The sequence below is a fragment of the Salvelinus sp. IW2-2015 genome, linkage group LG4q.1:29, assembly GCF_002910315.2.
Source record: "Salvelinus sp. IW2-2015 linkage group LG4q.1:29, ASM291031v2, whole genome shotgun sequence".
NCBI classification, from domain to species: domain Eukaryota; kingdom Metazoa; phylum Chordata; class Actinopteri; order Salmoniformes; family Salmonidae; genus Salvelinus; species Salvelinus sp. IW2-2015.
In genome coordinates, this window is record NC_036842.1 from 14,007,522 (window position 1) to 14,021,592 (window position 14,071).

General features: G+C 45.8%; 1 protein-coding gene across 2 annotated transcripts in view; it reads left to right on the forward strand.

Moving 5' to 3' along the window:
- Positions 1-241: 241 nt before the first annotated feature.
- gnaz (guanine nucleotide binding protein (G protein), alpha z polypeptide) overlaps positions 242-14,071 on the forward strand; it is a 39,957-nt gene continuing 26,127 nt past the window's right edge. For both annotated transcript variants that reach the window (XM_070441806.1, XM_023983863.2), the window contains exon 1: positions 242-501. The gene's annotated coding sequence lies outside the window, so the exon portion shown is untranslated. The remainder of the gene's footprint in view (positions 502-14,071) is intronic.

Consider the following 14,071-nt stretch of genomic DNA (forward strand, 5'->3'; position numbering starts at 1 on the left):
AAACACACACATAAGCTGTCCTTTCCATTGCTTCTCATAGGGGTCTCTGTCTGTTTCCCCTTCTCATTGCAGCAGACAGTTTCTATTGCATCCTGTTTTTGTCACAGCCCTGTGTTCTGTTTAGCTTGGTGCCCTTTTACCTCTTTCTCTGTTTCTCTCATGATTTAATCCTGTCCATTTTCCCCTTCTCTCTATCCCTGCTGACTCCTCCCTTCATTTCTCTCTCTCTCCGCTCTCTGACACACTCAAACACGCACACATACACACATGCACACACACCCTCCTCCCCCACCGCTGCAGTGTCTCAACTGCCTTGGAGCAAACAAGAGAGGAAATAGAACACAGACAATAATAAGAAAGGCGAGAAAGAGGGGAATAGAAAGAGAGAGAGTGTGAAAGACAGGAGGATGTTGGACTAAGGGTGGAGTGCACACAGCCTTTCTCTTCCAGCAAGTGTTTGTCTGCAGTATCCCTGGTGAATGGACGCTGGACGGTGAAACGGTAAGCCTGCCTGCTTTATTTTCTCACACACCCTTTTTTTGTCATCACTGCTAAGTTGGCCTCCTTTGGGCCCCCTTTGTTTTTCTGGGGTGGGGTGAGGAATTGCTATGTGACTGTATTCATAATACGGAGGAACAGAACATTTTTCCTCTCAGCTGAGCTCAGGATGGTGATGTTCTGAGATGGAACCAAGGCAAGGCTGCTTCTCCAGTCCCCTCCTCCACCCTCCCTGCTCTCTATGTAGATATAGGCATGGACAAGGAGAGCTGGTGTCTGCCTATCTGTGGTGTACATCTCCTCCTTGATACATCCTTGATACATCCTTGATACATATGGTTGTCTGTAATGTTGGGTTTATGTGAAATCGGAAGGATACCTCAAAGGTGTATGTGTGCATGCTCTGTCCATCCCAGCGACCATGGAAGAGAGAGAAGAGAGCCAGTAAAAGCACTGTCACGTAGGATCTGCTGTATGGCTCTCATGACTGCCTTAGTTAGACAGTGAATGTGACACTGCGGTGGGAGGAGCACACACCCCGTGGAGCGTTGCTCTGCAGGCAGGCACTGGACTGGACATTGGCTTCACATCGGCATTTAGCAGCACTCCGCCTGCCAGCCCACATCAACAATAACATCAGCACTTCGATCGATAACTGTTTTGACCCGGGATGGGTGTGTGTGGAGGTGTATTTGTGATGTGTGTGCATGAGTGTGATTGTGACAAAGTGAGAGAGTGTGTGTGTTCGCTGCTCTCCATCGGCCACAGCACTGAGGGTCATTTGTTTTATTTAAAAAATCCCTCATATCTCTAATGAGGCATTACCGTGGCTTGTGGAGAGGGGTCAGAGTCAGCAGTGCAGTGCCAGGAGTCTTTCTGTGTGTGTTTGTGTGTATGTGTGAGTGAGAGAGAGAGCGATAACCTGCGCAGGGAGGGGTCGAGGGGCTAGGGGGTTTAACAGTGGGGAGGCAGATGAGGTTGATGCAGTGGAGAGAGAGAGAAATGGGGAAAGAGAGAGAGAACGAGATTGGGAAACAGGAGGAAAACAGGACAAGAGAGGAGAGATGGAGAGAATGTAATGAGAAACATTGAGGGGACAGGGCTGTTTAGCCGAGTGTCACCGGAGATGATGGATGATGCAGACTAAAGAACTGGCTGCATGCGATAGTCTGAAAGAATGAAGTGAAACAGCCAACATCCAGGCCCTCAGACATCTAAAAATGGAGGAAGAAAATCCCACAATGCTTTGGGATCTCTAGAGGAAGACAGATCAAATCAAATCAAATTTTATTAGTCACATGCACCGAATACAACAATACAACAATACAATACAAATACAATTTCACCTTACAGTGAAATGCTTACTTACGAGCCCCTAACCAACAATGCAGTTAAAACATTTTTTAAATAAATATGAATAAGAAATAAAAGTAACAAGTAATTAAAGAGCAGCAGTAAAATAACAATAGCGAGACTATATACAGGAGGAACTGGTACAGAATCAATGTGATGAGGTACCGGTTAGTCGAGGTAATTGAGGTAACATGTACATGTAGGTAGAGTTATTAAAGTGACTATGCAAAGATGATAACAGAGAGCAGCAGGGGTGTAAAGGGGGGGGGGGGGGGTAGCCATTTGATTAGATGTTCAGGAGTCTTATGGCTTGGGGGTAGAATCTTTTTAGAGCCTCTTGGATCTAGACTTGGCGCTCCGGTACCGCTTGCCGTGCGGTAGCAGAGAGAACAGTCTATGACTAGGGTGGCTGGAGTCCTTGACAATTTTTAGGGCCTTCCTCTGACACCGCCTGGTATAGACATCCTGGATGGCAGGAAGCTTGGCACCAGTCATGTACTGGGCCGTTCGCACTACCCTCGGAAGTGCCTTGCGGTCGGAGGCCGAGCAAATGCCATACAGGCAGTGATGCAACCAGTCAGGATGCTCTCGATGTTGCTCTTTGAGGATCTGAGGACCCATCCCAAATCTTTTCAGTCTCCTGAGGGGGAATAGGTTTTGTTGTGCTCTCTTCGCGACTGCCTTAGTGTGAACCATGTTGGTGATGTGGACACCAAGGAACTTGAAGCTTTCAACCGGCTCCACTCCAACCCTGTCGATGAGAATGGGGGCGTGCTTGGTCCTCTTTTTCTTGTAGTCCACAATCATCTCCTTTGTCTTGATCACATTGAGGGAGAGGTTGTTGTCCTGGCACCACATGGCCAGGTCTCTGAACACCCCCCAATAGGCTGTCTCGTCGTTGTTGGTGATCAGGTCTACCACTGTTGTATCATCGGCAAACTTAATGATGGAGTTGGAGTCGTGCCTGGCCGTTCAGTCATGAATGAACAGGGAGTACAGGAGGGGACTGAACACGCACCCCTGAGGGGCCCCTGTGTTGAGGATCAGCGTGGTGGATGTGTTGTTACCTGCCCTTACCACCTGGGGGTGGCCCGTCAGGAAGTCCAGGATCCAGTTGCAGAGGGAGGTGTTTAGTCCCAGGGTCCTTAGCTTATTGTTGAGCTTTGTGGGCACTATGGTGTTGAATGCTGAGCTGTAGTCAATGAATAGCATTCTCACATACTGAAGGTGTTCCTTTTGTCCAGGTGGGAAAGGGCAGTGTGGAGTGCAGTAGAGATTGCATCATCTGTGGATCTGTTAGGGCGGTATGCAAATTGGAGTGGGTCTAGGGTTTCTGGGATAATGGTGTTGATGTGAGCCATGACCAGCCTTTCAAAGCACTTCATGGCTAGGGAGGTTACCTTAGTGTTCTTGGGCACAGGGACTATGGTGGTCTGCTTAAAACATGTTGGTATTACAGACTCAGACAGGGAGAGGTTGAAAATGTCAGTGAAGACACTTGCCAGTTTGTCACAGTACACGTCCTGATAATCCATCTGTCCCTGCGGCCTTGTGAATGTTGACCTGTTTAAAGGTCTTACTCCCATCGGCTGCGGAGAGCGTGATCACACAGTCTTCCGGAACAGCTGGTGCTATCATGCATGTTTCATTGTTATTTGCTTCGAAGCGAGCATCAAAGTAGTTTAGCTCGTCTGGTATGCTCGTGTCGCTGGGTATCTTTTGGCTGTGCTTCCCTTTGTAGTCTGTAATGGTTTGCAAGCCCTGCCACATCCGACGAGCGTCAGAGACGGTGTAGTGCATTTTGATCTTAGTCCTGTATTGGTGCTTTGCCTGTTTGATGGTTCGTCGGAGGGCATAGCGGGATTTCTTATAAGCTTCCGGGTTAGAGTCCCGCTCCGTGAAAGTGGCAGCTCTTGCCTTTATCCCAGTGTGGATGTTGCCTGTAATCCATGGCTTCTGGTTGGGGTATGCACGTACAGTCACTGTGGGGGTGACGTCATCGATGCACTTGTTGATGAAGCCAATGACTAATGTGGTGTACTCTTCAATGCCATCAGAGGAATCCCGGAACATATTCCAGTATGTGCTAGCAAAACAGTCCCGTAGCTTAGCATCTGCTTCATCTGACCACTTTTTTATTGATCGAGTCACTGGTGCTTCCTGCTTTAATTTTAAGCAGGAATCTTGAGGATAGAATTATGGTCAGATTTGCCAAATGGAAGGTGAGGGAGAGCTTTGTATGTGTCTCTGTGTGGGGAGTGAAGGTGGTCCACAGATTTCTTCTCTTTGGTTGCACATTTAACATGCTGATAGAAATTTGGTAAGACCGATTTAAGTTCCCCTGCATTAAAGTCCCCGGCCACTAGGAGCGCCGCCTCTGGGTCAGCATTTTCCTGTTTGCTTATGGTGGAATACAGCTCATTGAGTGTGGTCTTAGTGCCAGCATCAGTCTGTGGTGGTATGTAGAGAGCTACGAAAAATACAGATGAAAACTCTCTAGATAGATAGTGTGTTCTTCAGCTTATCATGAGATACTCTACCTCAGGTGAGCAAAACCTCGAGACTTCCTTTGAAATTTACAAAAATACATAGTCCGCCGCCCCTTGTCTTAAAAGACGCCGCTGTTCTATCCTGCCGATACAGCATATAACCAGACAGCTGTATGTTGATAATGTTGTCGTTCAGCCACGACTCTGTGAAGCATAAGATATTACAGTTTTGAATGTCCCGTTGGTAGTTTAATCAAGTCAAGCCAAGTCAATATGGAATATTTCAAGAACTTTGAACGTTTCTTCTTTGAACGTTGCAGTCGCAACAACCATCAAGAGCTATGATGAGACTGGCTCTCATGAGGACTGACACAGGAAAGGAAGACCCAGAGTTACCTCTGCTGCAGAGGATAAGTTCATTAGAGTTACCAGCCTCAGAAATTGCAGGCCAAATAAATGCTTCACAGAATTCAAGTAACTCAACATCAAGTATCTCAACATCAACTGTTCAGAGGAGACTGCGTGAATCAGGCCTTCATGGTCAAATTGCTGCAAAGAAACCACTACTAAAGAACACCAATAAGAAGAGACTTGCTTGGGCCAAGAAACACGAGCAATGGACATTAGACTGGTGGAAATCTGTCCTTTGGTCTAATGAGTTAAAATGTGAGATATTTGGTTCCAACAGCTGTGTCTTTGTAAGACGCAGAGTAGGTGAACGGATGATCTCCGCATGTGTGGTTCCCACCGTGAAGCATGGAAGAGGAGGTGTGATGGTGCTTAGCTGGTGACTCTGTCTGTGATTTATTTCGAATTCAAGGCAGACTTAACCAGCATGGCTACCACAGCATTTTGCAGCGATCCCATCTGTTTTTCGCTTAGTGGGACTATCATTTGTTTTTCAACAGGACAATGACACAACACACCTCCAGGCTGTGTAAGGGCTATTTGACCATGAAGGAGAGTGATGGAGTGCTGTATCAGATGACCTGGCCTCCACAATCACCTGACCTCAACCCAATTGAGATTATTCGGGATGAGTTGGACCGCAAAGTGAAGGAAAAGCAGCCAAAAAGTGCTCAGCATATGTGGGAACTCCTTTAAGACTGTTGGAAAAGCCTTCCAGGTGAAGCTGGTTGAGAGAATGCCAAGAGTGTGCAAAGCTGTCATCAAGGCAAAGCGTGCCTACTTTGAAGAATGTAAATATTTGTTTAACAGTTTTTTAGTTTCTACATGATTCCATATGTGTTATTTCATAGTTTCGAGGTCTTCTATTATTCTACAATGTAGAAAATAGTAAGAATAAAGAAAAACCCTTGAATGAGTAGGTGTGTCCAAACTTTTGACTGGTACTGTATGTCTAGTGTAACTTGCAGTTATTCATGTTAAATCTAAATGGCTATCATATGGCTATCACATACTTTCTTACACATTGAAGATGAAACTATCATAAGGTTCAGTTTACACGTAGAAGGTACTAGTACACACAGAAGGACCGGGTAGGGTAAAAATTAGACGTGGACCAAGCAAACGTAACAACGTCAGGTCAGACATTTCACATACTTTAAAATCTTGGTGTGCTTTACGTTATGGAGGTATGTCAACAATTTAAACTGGTAACTCTACAGAGAAGAAATGTGACCCATAGTGATGTCACTGCTTGGAAGGTTGGTGCTGCCATGTCAGACACAGCTCCTTCGGCACTATGGGAGATGTCCACCAAAGACAGAACCACATGCCTAATCAGTCCTACAGTACATTATATCACCTCAAACAAAAACGTCATGTAGCCTAGGACCCAGCATTCTGTGTCTGTATTTTCTGTTACACAATAATAAGTATATCTCAGGAAATAACTACCGGACCACAGGTCAGAGATCTGAAAAATATTTCCTCACATATCCCATTTTCCGACTTCTATTTGCAGATTTGCTTTTCAAGCTAACAGCCTAGATGACACTCTAATATGATGTAGTTTGATAACCCATGCAATTAGAGTGGGATTGAAGCCTGAAGTTGGACTGAGAGGAGAGGGAATTGGAAAGAGCAGTAATAGGGCTTAACACAAAGTCAGAGGTCTCTGGTAACCTTGGCTGTAAGAATGGATGACAGGGATCATATCAAACTAAATCACACCCCTTCATTGAGCGCTCTTTAAGGTTTTGCTGACACACATTGGTTAAACTCACACACTCACATGATGCCATTGCCCATGTGGTGTCATACAAGACACAAACCTATATAATTGCCATATTGGTCTACAATACATCACATGCTTGGAATTTGGGCACAGCAGTACTAGCATAGCGCAACACATTTCTGCCATTTTGAATGGGGCTTTTAATAACCTGCCAGTAAAGTTCCCCAAAGAACATATCCAGCAGGAAAAACAAACCCTCTGTAAGGTTGCCTCTGCCCCTCCATTGTGAGACATAATGGCTTGAGACAGCTGTAGCTTTAAAGTGACAGTGGCCGGTTTGTCTCTATGTTTTTTGGTCTGAGAAGGACACTGGGGTTGTATCATATGCTTCCCTCATTTATGCCCTTGTAGGTTAGAAGACTTGGCTGACTTTACCACTTAAATTGATTATATTATAGTACGGGAAATGATACAATATGTCCATCTCCTCTTACACTTAAGAACAATGATTTATGTGGACACATTTAATGTTATACTGTATCATATTACTCTAGGCCTGCAGGCTGTGGGAATATTCACCAAACCTGCCTCTATGAAATTGTTTTGCTAATTCCTTTAGCAATTGAATAACTCTGATAACCTACTCTGGAATGCAATAAACACAGAAATAATGTCTACTGTGAACCCTTTTTTAGCAGGATATACCTTTTTTATTTGTTATTCTGCTAGGTCCAATACTGTGCCTAGCCTCTTGTGACCCATCATGCTGACTGGCTTCCTAGATTTCTGACTGTCAATTGGACTGAACCAAATTAGGGTGGGGCTTTATCTGTTTGTAGTAACGTTACAGTAAGTAAGCATTAGGTTATCGTTGAGTTTTATGTAAATCTACATAAATTAATTTATCTTTCTCTCCTTCCCTCCTCCCTTTCTCCCTCGCTAATCTGTGCTGGCGCTCAGAACTAGGACCCTGTGTGTGTGCCTGAGGACGATGGGCCCTCTTCCCAGCACTAATTACTGAGGGCAGAGCAAAGGAACTAACAGAGCATCTTTGTGTTCCATTCCTCACACATAACATCAGTCATATGACATAGTACAAGGAGGAGGTGGTGGAGGAGGAAGTGGTGGAGGAGGGGAGGAGGTAGTGGAGGAGGGGAGAAGGGAGTGGTGGTGAGGGGGGAAAGAGGTGGTGGAGGAGAGAGGAGAGGTAGTGGAGGGGTGGTGGAGGAGGGGAGGAGGTAGTGGAGGAGGTTGGAGGAGGGGAGGTTGGAGGACGTGGTGGTGGTGGAGGAGGAGGGGGTGATGGAGGAGGGGAGGAGTGGAGGAGTGGTGGCGGAGGAGTGGGGGAGGAGGTGGTGGCGGAGGAGGTGGTGAGGAGGGGGGGAAAAGGTGGTGGAGGAGAGGAGGAGGTAGTGGAGGAGGTGGTGGAGGAGGGGAGGTTGGAGGAGTGGTGGCGGAGGAGGAGGAGGTAATGGAGGAGGGGAGGAGTGGAGGAAGATGGGAGTAGGTGGGGAGGGGAGGATTGGTGGAGGGAGGTGTTGGAGGTGGTGGCGGGAGGAGGTGGTGGAGAGGTGGTGGCGGAGGAGAGAGGGAGGTGATGGAGGAGGGGGAGAGTGGAGGAGTGGTGCGGGGGAGGTGGTGGCGAGGAGGAGGAGTGATGGAGGAGGGAGGGAGTGGAGGAGGGGAGGAGGTGGGTGAGTGAGGAGAGGGAAGGGGTGTGGTGGAGGAGGAGGAAGGAGGTGGTGGTAGAGGAGGAGGTGGTGGAGGAAGAGGGAAGGAGGTGGTGGTGGAGGAGGAGGGGGAGGTGTGGAGGAAGAGGAGGAGGTGGGGAGGGAGAGAGGAAGGGAAGGTGGTGGTTGAGAGGAGGGGGAAGGAGGTGGTGGTGGAGGAGGGGGAGGGAAGGAGTGGTAAGGAGGTGGTGGAGGAGGGGGAGGAGGTGGTGGAGGAGAGACGGAGGAGATGGTGGAGGAGGAGAAGGAAGGGAGGGGTGGGGGATGCTCTGGACTGGAGGACCATTGAGGGTGTTGGAGAGGGTTTGAGAGGTGACAGTTTTTGAGTGTGTGTGTTTGAGTATGTGTATGTGTATGTGGGTGTGTACACTATGTTTGTGTGTGCTGTGACCATAGCTGCTACTGGCTTTAGGTCAGGAACCTCGACAGCACATCCAAAGTGTCCCAGAGCAGCAAATGAAGCCTGCATACTGATGGAAGGTGGCAAGTCTGCAAGGACACCACTGTCTGCAGGTCTAGTAATGGAATATTAAGTTGATGTGGAGGTCATGGGCCAACAGAAGTCTGTAACTGTGTGTATGTGTGTGTGTATGTGTGTGTGTTTGTGTGTGTGTATGTGTGTGTGTGTGTGTACAGATACCCTTGAACACTATGTTAAATTGGCATCATATCATTCTTTGTCTGAATCAGATTTTTTTTAAACGTCAAGGTTCGGAGGAAACAAAGTATGTCAGATTGCCTTGTCTTATGACTGATAGCCTTGTCTTATGACTGATAGCCTTGTCTTATGACTGATAGCCTTGTCTTATGACTGATAGCAACTGCTGTCAGCAAGATCTATGGAAGTACTTATGGATACATTTGACTGAGGGCTTATCCAGTGTGGAATAATACGTTTTTTGTGAGTTGGTGTATATGGTGCAAGGTTTCCCTGTATCTTAACATGCCATAAATTAGATTTATACATATCTGATACTGCTCATCAGTAACCTCTACTGCACATTGCAGTCTTTTCCATAGTCTTGCTTGCCAGACTCATGGCGCGGCAGCTGTGTGGAGAGACTGCCCTACACTGACCAGTATTCTTTCAATACGGCACCCATATTGATGACCCTGCTGCTGTACTGGTGTTTCCTATTGCAGTCTATTCCAGCTAAGTTTCCTCATCCTGACCCAATGATGAAAGCACCAACTGCAGGATGTTAACTAACAGTCAGTGGCTTACAGCAGACACAAAATGGCTGTTCCCCCACAGTTTCCCTTCTGTTAAAAAAAAACTGTGGCGACTGCTGAGGGGAGGACGGCTCATAGTAATAGCTGGAATGGAGTGTAATGGGCTGGTATCAAACACATGGAAACCAGGGGAGTCGTCCTCCCCTCAGCAGCCTCCACTGGTCATGAGAAAAATATAACTGTGTTTGTGCCTGTGTTAGTGGAAAGATAAGTAGCCTGAGCCTTGTCCTGAAATATGATTATGTTAAATAAGAATACTATCAACTGGTTTTAAGCAGGTTGAAGAGTGAATAAGCTACAAAGCAGCCTGACTGAGTGTTTGCTTTGTCACTCAAATAACTATCCCAGTTTTGTTTCATAGACATTGAGACACACACACACACACACAGGCACAAGTAAATGGACAGACAGACATAGATACAGGCACAACACACGCACACACACACACAGATTGCTGGACTCGCTCCACCTTCTACCATCCTTTCCCTTGAGTGGGCTGGCTTACGGCTCTGTCTGTGCACAAATGTGCCATTGTCAGCGCCGGCTGGCCTTGTGACTCAGTGTGACCTGCTCCATCGGCGGGACGGGAAGGCAGAGGGGCACAGGCAGGCGCTGAGGCAAGGCACACCAAACACAGTCCCTTATCACATAGGATCTGCTAGTAACTACACTGAGCCCCCACCACTACCCTGCTCCCAACCCTCTCTACAGCCCACTGTTTTGGAGGGATGAAAAATGAACACTGCCTTTCATTGTTTACCATGATGTAGGAACAGTGTACCCATGTGACCTACTTGTTGAGTGTATGTACTGACATGTATGTGTAACTGATAGATGCGCACACACACACACACACTACATGTTAATGTTTTTAAATGTATGGAAAACGTAAAGTATTTTGTCTGTAATGTATTTTTCATTATGTGTCAGACCCCAGTAAGATTAGCTGTCAACATTGGTGTCGGTTATTGGGGATCCTAATCAATCGAAAACCTAGTGTCTGCCTCCCACCCAGGGCCAGAAAGCGAGAGAGTGAGTGTACCAAATCATGAACAAACACAATGGTCAAGGCCAGATCTTCAGTCTAAATTGTAAGTGGTCCATGCACAAATGTTCACAAACAACTGAATGATTGTCGGGGTTAAAAACCAAAACATTTATCAAATAATTCAGTTAAATAACTATTATTACGGTTCCTGGGGATATGTGTGGCGCAAAAGCCCCCAGCATGCAGTGGGTGTTTTGAGAGAAGCCGAGCCAGCGTACTGTCTGAGGAAGCATTCCTTTATACTGTGTGCTTTCTGTGTGTGTGTCCATATTTGGGATGTGTGGGGTGAGGCAAGGACAACAAAAGTATTTTTTGTATTCTTAGTTTAAGACATGGGTTTGGTAACACTTTATTTGAATGTTTCATCCTAATCCCTACAGAAGATAATCATAAACATGGTTTAGTTATACTTGAATTGTAAGTCTAACAACAGTTCATGACAACAGTATATCACATTGTTAGTCTGTGCGGTAAACATGTTATGACAGAACAAGTGTTCTGTCATTTCAGCAATGGCCATATTCCCTCCATGATGTTATCCCTGGTAGTAAAGAGTAATTGTGAAGTTGGCCAGAAGTCCTACCCCAGCAGCCTCAATAGGGGAGTAAATGCTCTCACTATGACCCAATCCCACACATCCTACACCCAGCTCCCAGAACACGGGAGGACGCCTGGTATTTCCTCAGGCCAATTAAAAGTTCTGGCACGAGTCAGGAGACAACAGAAAGAAACTTATGGGTGACCTCTGATGTACCCCAGGTTTAGGAAATGAATGATTATAATACATTTATTGAACTTGCTGATTGAACACAAGGTCCCAGATATGGTTGCAGCACTGATTAATTTATCCATATAGAATCCAAGGAGGCTGCCAGAGGCCCCTCCCCTCACCTCATTTGACAGGAATCCTGGGTCATTCTGGGGGGACTTTGTCAGATGACACATCTTGGGGCAGTAAGTGTTATCAGCTAACACACACTCCCCCCTCTCTCCCCCTAATCACTGTCATACACACACTCCCCCCACTCTCCCCCTAATCACTGTCATACACACACCCCCTCTCTCCCCCGAATCACTGTCATGTACACTCTCTCCCCCTAATCACTGTCATGTACTCTCCCTTCTCTCTCCCCCTAACCACTGTCATACACACACTCCCCTCCCCCTCTCCCTAATCACTGTCATGTACACTCCCCTCTCTCTCCTTCTCATCACTGTCATGTATCAAATCAAATCAAATCAAATGTATTTATATAGCCCTTCTTACATCAGCTGATATCTCAAAGTGCTGTACAGAAAATGCTGTACAGAAAATGTACACTCCCCTCTCACTCCCCCTAATCACTGTCATGTGGGAGAGCGAACGCAGACCCAGTGATGATGATGGACTCATTTAGGGCTCTTTGAGAAGTCACTGGTGCTCTAAATGTACAGTCTAGTCAAATTAAGTGTTCTATCTGTACATATTCCACATCTACTGGGTGTCTGACAGTTGCACTAATGTCTGATAATGTGCTCTGATACTGTATATAGAGGCCTGTTTCTAACGGGTTGATCTATTTTAGCAGCATTCCATTCCTCAAGGACAAACGACATTGAGGACGTCAGGATTGTGAACTGGGATCAGATCTGGGTTATTATGGGAAACCCATAGCTAGTAGGGCACCAACTAACCAGCATATTGAAGCAACAACTCTATTCAGGCCAAACTCTCAATCTTGTATAATGCAACACAAAGTGCTGAGTCCTGAAGATCACTCAGTCTGCGACCTACATCTACTATGGCTCTGACGTAGGATGGTATGAGTGAGCTCACCGGCAGTGACTCACTACAGCGATACAGGACATTTTTTAGGTTGAAACATTTGCCTCAAGCATGCAAAGCATTCTCATGAAATGTCCATGTTTATTGAACATATGAAGCCAGTCATAATTTTCAGAGGCAGGAGGACATTGTGCTGTCTGTCTGTTTGTGATGGAAGGTTGTAGTGGAGTGACATTGATCTTTTTCTCTGCTGCCTGAGGGATATTAAATTGACTTTCTGGTTGTTGTCCGAGTTTTTTGAAGGCAGCCTGCTGGTATCTGCGTTTTGGTATGTGTGTTTTGCCTCATTTTAAAGCTATATTTTAACACATTTTTGAGTGAGCACTTCCACTTTATTGGATAAAATTCAATACACTTTGAATTATTATACAATCCAACACCAATGAAACCAAAGTTGAATTACGCCTCAGAACATCTAGGGTGGTCATGGGTCATTCCTCCACTAGCTCTTAACCAAATACTGTAAATCAATCATCTCCAGTTACTGAATTGCAGGCTATGCATTGATAATTAGTAATTTCTCAGTGTTCCAGTAACAGCGAGTTTATCATTGAAAGTTTCCACCACAATCTCAATCTCAGTACTTTTCACTCTGAATCAGTTTCAGTTATTATTTTGTGACTTGGTCTTGTTTTCTTGTAGCTACAGATAAAATCAATATTCGGGTTTTGCTCCCTCTAAATTCCCGAGATCCAGCACAGCTCCTAGTCTGTTATTAAACTGTAGTGAGGTTAACCCCCCAAATATTAAATATTAATCTTACCAGCATTATGTTCTTAATAATCCAGACCTTTTGTACCTTTAAAGGGATACTGCGAGATTCTGGCAATTAAGCCATTCTCTACTTACCCAGAGTCAGATGAACTCGTGGATACCATTTGAATGTCTCTGTCTGCAGTATGGAGGAAGCTGAAGGTAGTTTCGCGAGCCAATGCTAGCGCAATGAATGGAAGTCTACAGGTACGGTAGCATATGCTAGAGTAGGCCTGCCTATAGATTTCCAGTCACGCGCAAACGCTAGTTAGCATTAGCTCGTGAAACTACCACTTACAGTACTTCTCCACTAAACATGATAGGGGGTGATGCAACAATGGAACCCATTCATTTTTAATGGAGGAAAGCGAAGTGGGCGGGGGGACTGTTGGACGATGCAAGCATGGGCAGGGCAGCGTGAACTGGGTGGGACCAAAATTGGGGAAAGTTGAACTTTACGCAAATACTCAGCGATATCGCTGTGTGATTTACCAGTTTGCTAGAATTGGATAGTGGAAATCCCCTGTAACGCAGGGATTACCTAACACTTGTATTTCGCATCGCCACGCTAGCTTCACCCTCATGTATGTGCTAGCAAGCTAGCTAGCTAGTGCTTGGTATCAACAGCCAATCCAGTAAGGACTTGACGATAAAGTGAGCTTCGATTAGTCAATCGCTCCGCGATATTGAAGAATATTTGCATAAAGTTCAGCTTTCCCCAATTTAGGTCCCGCCTTAGTTGCGATTACTCGCCTATGCTCGCATCGCCCAACGGTCCCCCGCCCACTTTGCTTCTCTTCCATTGAAAATGAATGGTTTCTGTAGTTTCATCGCCCACCTTGTATTCTATTGACACATACTATAACTTGCTTCATTCTGCACACAGAGACATACAAATGGTATCCACAAGTTCATCTGACTCTGGGTAAGTAGAACAAATATTACAGACACAATAACAAAGCATTTTTCCCACCCCTGTTTCGGTAACAAGCTGAGGGATGG